The following is a 6,589-nucleotide window of genomic DNA, read 5'->3' on the forward strand; positions in this document are numbered from 1 at the left end:
GGTTAACCCTGCCCTGTTGACAAGGGTTAAGAAATCCTCCAATATCCCTGCATTCCTTAGAAAATCATAGCATGGAAAAGTCGAAGCATTAGGAGGCCCGTTGTCCTCTTCGGGCGTGAAGCTAGGCGCGATGATGTCCTCATTGTACGACCGCCTAATTTGGGTGGCGGTCCTAGAAGGCCTCCCGGTGCTGGTTGTTCCTTTCTTAAACAATTCTCCAAATTTGAACTTCTTCATTTTCTGAAATTTTCAACAAACAATATAAAACTTGATTTGGTGACATATAATTGAGGGAAACTACCATAGGAACTTGCTAGAGTACTAATCATGCATCAAAACTAGTTTCTACCACTTAGAAAAAAACATGCAAGCTCACTAAACATGTTACCTACAGCAGCAAAATATTCAAGATATACTCAACCAAACAAAATTCTATTTGGATAATCGAAGGAGTCACATACCGGAGAGCAAATGTGCCAAATTTCAAACAGAAATCTGGGCCGAGCAAAGAGATCGAAAAATCCTGAGCTCTTGAGCAAAAACGCGAGTGAGAGAAAGTTGGTTCGAGTTTTTTCGGGAGAGAGAAGATGCTGGGAGAAAGAGATGATGTAGTGGGGCAAGGAGGGGCCCACACCACATGGTGGCGCGCCCACCTCCTTGGCCGCGCCGGCCTGTGGTGTGGCACCCTGTGGTGCCCCACAGGTCATCCTCCGGTGCTCCCAGGTGCCTCGTCGAAAAATAGGACCAACGGTGTAATTTTCGCGAATTTTTGAAAACTTTGAAAAATGCATATTTTCTGGGTATTAAGTTTATTATTACTGACCAGGAAAATTTTTGAAATCTCAAATCAACTAAGAAACTTTGCAAATTAAAAATGCTACAGCAACTAAAGCAAGTGGAGGAAGAAAGAGATGTTGTTTACCTCCTCTATGCATATAAAAGGTATTTGTTAACAAGGTTGATCAAGTCTTGCCACCAAATAAATTTTACATAGCATATGAAGAAATAAACCTCAAATCAATCATGTTACCTTGAATTGTATTGATATGGATCCAATCACAAGAGTTTGATATTCTTCTTTAGGATCATATATAGGACAATCGATGGTTCCCACTTTGATAGTTCTCACATGAGAAATAGTATTAACTCCGCACGCTTTTTCAATCCTCTTGGGGAAATAGACGGTGTGTTCCTTATCATCAACATTGAAAGTAACCTTTCCTTTATTGCAATCAATAACAGCCCTCGCGGTGTTTAGAAAAGGTCTCCCAAGAATAATAGACATATTATCATCTTCGGGCATTTCCAACACAACAAAATCGGTTAATATCAAGCGGTTATTAGTAACTTGAACAGGAACATCCTCACATATACCAACAGGAATAGCAGTAGATTTATCAGCCATTTGCAAAGATATATCGGTAGGTATCAACTTATCTAAGTAAAGTCTCTTATAAAGAGAAAAAGGCATAACACTAACACCGGCTCCCAAGTCACATAGAGCAGTTTTAACATAATTATTCTTAATAGAACAAGGAATAGTAGGTATACACGGGTCGCCCAACTTCTTTGGAACTTTGCCATTGAAAGAGTAATTAGCAAGCATAGTGGAAATTTCCTCATCAGGGATTTTCCTTTTGTTAGTAACAATATCTTTCATATACTTTGAATACGGAGGCAATTTAATAGCATCAGTCAAAGGGATTTGCAAGAATAAAGGTTTCATCCAATCACAAAATTTATTATAGTGTTCTTCTTCCTTTGATTTTAGTTTCTTAGGAGGAAAAGGCATTTGCTTTTGCACCCAAGGTTCTCTTTCATTACCATGTTTCTCAGTAATAAAATCTTCTTTAGTACACTTTTTATTTTTAGCATGCTTTTCAGGTTCTTTTTCAACCTCTTCTTTATCAGGAGTATCATTCTTATCATTATCTTTATCATGTTCATTACCACTTTCAGTTTCAGCATCGAAATAGAAATACTATTAGGATCATTAGCGAGGTTCGAGAGGATTCTACAACATTTTTATGTTTCTTCTTCTTTTTCTTAGATGGAGCTCTAGGTTCAATGCGTTGAGAATCTTGTTCAATTCTTTTGGGATGCCCTTCGGGATATAGAGGATCCTGGGTAGAGACACCACCTCTAGTTGTTACTTCATAAGCATGTTTTTCTTTAGCATTATTTCCTAACAAGTCATTTTGCACTTTAGTGAGTTGATCAATTTGAGTTTGAACCATATGAAAATGTTTAACAAGCATCTTAACATCATTGGAGGTTCTCTCCACAATATCATGCAATTCACTAATAGCTTGAGAATTTTCCATTAGATGATTCTCTATTCTCATATTAAAATTTTCTTGCTTAACAATATAATTATCAAACTCATCTAAGCATTGCGCGAGGAGGTTTTGAATACGGAATATCTTCCCTAGTAAAGCGTTGAAGGGAGTTTACCTCAATCATTGATGAAGGGGGAATTATCTCACATATATCTTCTATGGGAGGTAGATTCTTGACATCTTCGGATTTAATACCTTTCTCCTTGAGAGACTTCTTGGCTTCCCTCATATCTTCATCATTCAATTTAATTAAACCCCTCTTCTTCACTATTGGCGTTGGAGTTGGTTCGGGCGTATTCCAATCATCATAATTCCGGCCTATTTTAGCCAATAATTCTTCGAGCGTCGTCCGGAGTTCTTTTCCTAAAAACACAACCAGGCACAACTATCCGGGTATGCCCTAGACTCAATGGTTAGTCCACTATAAAATATATCAAGTAAATCATGCTTTTCTAAATCATGGTCGGGCAAAGCTCTAATAAGAGAGCAAAATCTCGCCCAAGCCTCGAGCAATTTCTCTTCATCTCCACGATCAAAATTATAAACTCTCACGCAAGCAGACATGTTGAGCACTAGCGAGAAAGTATTTCCGAAAGAAAACAGACAAGCAATTCTTTTGGACTTTTAATAGAACTAGGTGGCAAACTATTATACCAAGTTTTAGCGTCATCCTTTAATGAGAATGGAAAGATTTTAGCAACAAAGTAAGTACGCTTCTTAACATCATCGAGAAAACAAGCTACTCAAAGTAGATAACTCAGTCATGTGTTCAACGGCACTTTCTTTTTCAGGTACCACAAAAAGGTGTTTTCTCAACAATAGCTATATGAGATAGATCGAGAGAAAAATCATAATCTTTATCCCTAATGTTTATAGGAGATGTGGCAAATTTAGGATTAGGAGACAGTTTATATCTAACGGTATGTTACGCAAGCAACTTTTTAATTTTTCTTGCATCGGTAGTAGCATGGCATTTTTCAATAAAATCATCATCAAGTTCCACATAATCTTCATCAAGATCATCACTAGAGTATTCAAGTTCGGGTGAATTAACGAGTGTAGTAACATCGGGAGTTTCGGCATTTTCTATTTGTCTAGATCTAGCAATTGAAGCATCTAGAAAAGTTCCCAATGAACCACTATCATCAAGCACAGCAGACATATTATCAGTATTATGAGAGTTTTCAGATTCAGCGAAGTACCAGCATTTGAAGCATGTGGCGGTGAAACAAGTTTATCAATCACAGATGGTGAATCAAGAGCAGCAGAGGTACTCAGAGTTGTACATTTTCTTGTAGTGGATGGTAATATGGCGACCTTAGTATCGCGAGGTTTACCCATGATGGAAAATTTGCAGCGAACAATATCAATCCAAGTGAACTTCCAAATAAAGCTATGCTCCCCGGCAACGGCGCACGGAAAATAGTCTTGATGACCCACAAGTATAGGGGATCGCAACGAGTCTTCGAGGGAAGTATTACCCAATTTATTGATTCGACACAAGGAGAGACAAAGAATACTTGAAAGCCTTAACGAGCGGAGTTGTCAATTCAGCTGCACACTGGAAACGAGACTTGCTCGCAAGAGTTTATCGAGTAGTAACGGTTTTATAGTAGTAGCGGTAGTGAAATAACAACGAGCGAGTAACAAAGACAGCAGTAGTGATTTTAGTAAACAGCAGGATTAAAATACTGTAGGCACGGGGACGGATAACGGGCGTTGCATGGATGAGAGAAACTCATATAACAATCATAGCAGGGCATTTGCAGATAATAATAAAACGGTGTCCAAGTACTAATCAATCAATAGACATGTGTTCCAATTATAGTCGTACGTGCTCGCAATGAGAAACTTGCACAACATCTATTGTCCTACCAGCCGGTGGTAGCCGGGCCTCAAGGGAAACTACTGGATATTAAGGTACTCCTTTTAATAGAGTACCGGAGCAAAGCATTAACACTCCGTGAACACATGTGATCCTCACATCGCTACCATCCCCTCCGGTTGTCCCGATTTCTGTCACTTCGGGGCCATTGGTTCCGGACAGTGACATGTGTATACAACTTGCAGGTAAGACCATAAACAATGAATATCATGATGAAACAATAACATGTTCAGATCTGAGATCATGGCACTCGGGCCCTAGTGACAAGCATTAAGCATAACAAGTTGCAACAATATCATAAAAGTACCATCTACGGACACTAGGCACTATGCCCTAAAATTCTTATGCTATTACATGACCAATCTCATCCAATCCCTACCATCCCCTTCGGCCTACAGCGGGGGAATTACTCACACATGGATGGGGGAAACATTGCTGGTTGATGGAGAGGCGTTGGCGGTGATGGCGGTGATGATCTCCTCCAATTCCCCGTCCGGGCGGAGTGCCAGAACGGAGACTTCTGGCTCCCGCGACGGAGTTTCGCGATGTGGCGGCGTTCTGGAGGGTTTCTGGCGACTTCGACTTCTCTGCGTGCATTTTTAGGTCGAGGCGAATAAGTAGTCCGAAGGAGGGCGTCGGAGGCCAGCCGAGGGGGCCACACCACATGGCCGCGCGGGCCCCCCCTAGGCCGCGCCGCCATATGGTGTGGGGCCCTCGGGCCTCCACTTCAATTGTCCTTCTGGCTCCGTCATTATTACGGGAAAATAGGCCCTTTCGTCAAAATCCCGAGGTTTTTCTCGAAAGTTGGATTTCGCACAAAAACGAGACACCGAAACGGTTCTGCTGAAAACAGCGTTAGTCCGTGTTAGTTGCATCCAAAATACACAAATTAGAGGCAAAACAATAGCAAAAGTGTTCGGGAAAGTAGATACGTTTTGGACGTATCAAGCTTCACGATGAGGATTGCACCAACTCTGAACGCTCTTCTTTCTGCGAACAGTGAACAACTGCGGCACTGCAGGGGCCATGCTTCTCTACCGCAAGCCTTGGATTCTTCCTTTGATGCCTTTCAAGTTGCCATACAGTGCCTCGACTCCAACCAGTTTGCCGAGGATGAATCTAAGAGAAGTTAAAGAAGCTGCAAACCCCATGCATCCATATCATTGCATTTTTCGGTGTTGGCCATGCTAGACTCTAATGGAAATATTTGGGCAATGTCCTGATTAATTCTATCAATGGACAGAGCTCCTTGCAGGTGATCTTGTACCTGCACACGAGGGTGGGTTGTAGCACTTGTGGTGCTTCCCAAGCGTATCTTTTTTTCGCTCAATTCACTGCAATGATGCACGGACACTGGAGGATCTCGGGTGTTGTTGGTTGCAACCTTTTTAAGATGGCAGGTGAGGATATGAGATTGTTGACCCGGTTCTGTTTTAGGTCGACGTTGATGCTTCTTCATATCAAATGACGTCCTCGTGCTCTTCGATTGATGAATGCAAATGAGTTGCCTATGCTTCAAATGGTTCAGACTAGTTGTTACACATTGGACTTAATGCAAGCTGAGGTTCGTGTTTCCTATTCAATCTTCGTGTCGCTCGAGTTGATTCGCTAGAAATGGGTGAGAACGTTTCTGTTGTCACTCCCCTGTTTTGGTGGGAAGATATCTCGATTTTGAGCAAGGTGTTGCTTCTATTTGATCTACAGGTCAACCCTTTACCTCGGCCGAGTGATCCAACATGATTGCTGATTGAGCTGTTGACTCTATGGTTGGAGTCTTCGTAGAAGGCTCCTGAAGAATGTGATCACAGGTTCTTCATGTCCGAGTTCTCATCGGACCACCTGGTAGTCTCCTATTGCATTCTTTTGCGTAGGCAGCCTAGTTCAGAAGCTTGTCTTCTATGTGTGCTTGTAGACACAATTTGTTTAGGATCTAGTTTGCAGAGCACAAAACTTTGGTTTGAGCTATGTTGTAATCTTGTTCAATGTTAATATAAGCAATGGGTCCATCAGGACCCTCCTGTTTTTTTTAAAAAAACTTGGCATTTCTTAGTCTTAATCAATGATGTCATGCGCTTAGACATGAGGTCCTCACACAATCTGGGTTGTGGATCGACTTACTTAAGGTCTATCAGATGTTACTCCTTAACTAGGTAGTTATATATGTAGATTTCAAGTTGATGATGGCAACAAAACTACACGTGTTTTCCACTTTACTATGGACTTAAAGTGCAGAGTGATGCAACAAGAGTGATTTTCCCCATAAGAACGACTCAATGGTTTATATCAAACTCTCAGAGAATAGTCATCATGTAGTGAATAGAACAAAGCTATTGGATGTGAAACAATGTGTAAAGTACTAACAATG

This window comes from Lolium rigidum, chromosome 3, assembly GCF_022539505.1.
Source record: "Lolium rigidum isolate FL_2022 chromosome 3, APGP_CSIRO_Lrig_0.1, whole genome shotgun sequence".
NCBI classification, from domain to species: domain Eukaryota; kingdom Viridiplantae; phylum Streptophyta; class Magnoliopsida; order Poales; family Poaceae; genus Lolium; species Lolium rigidum.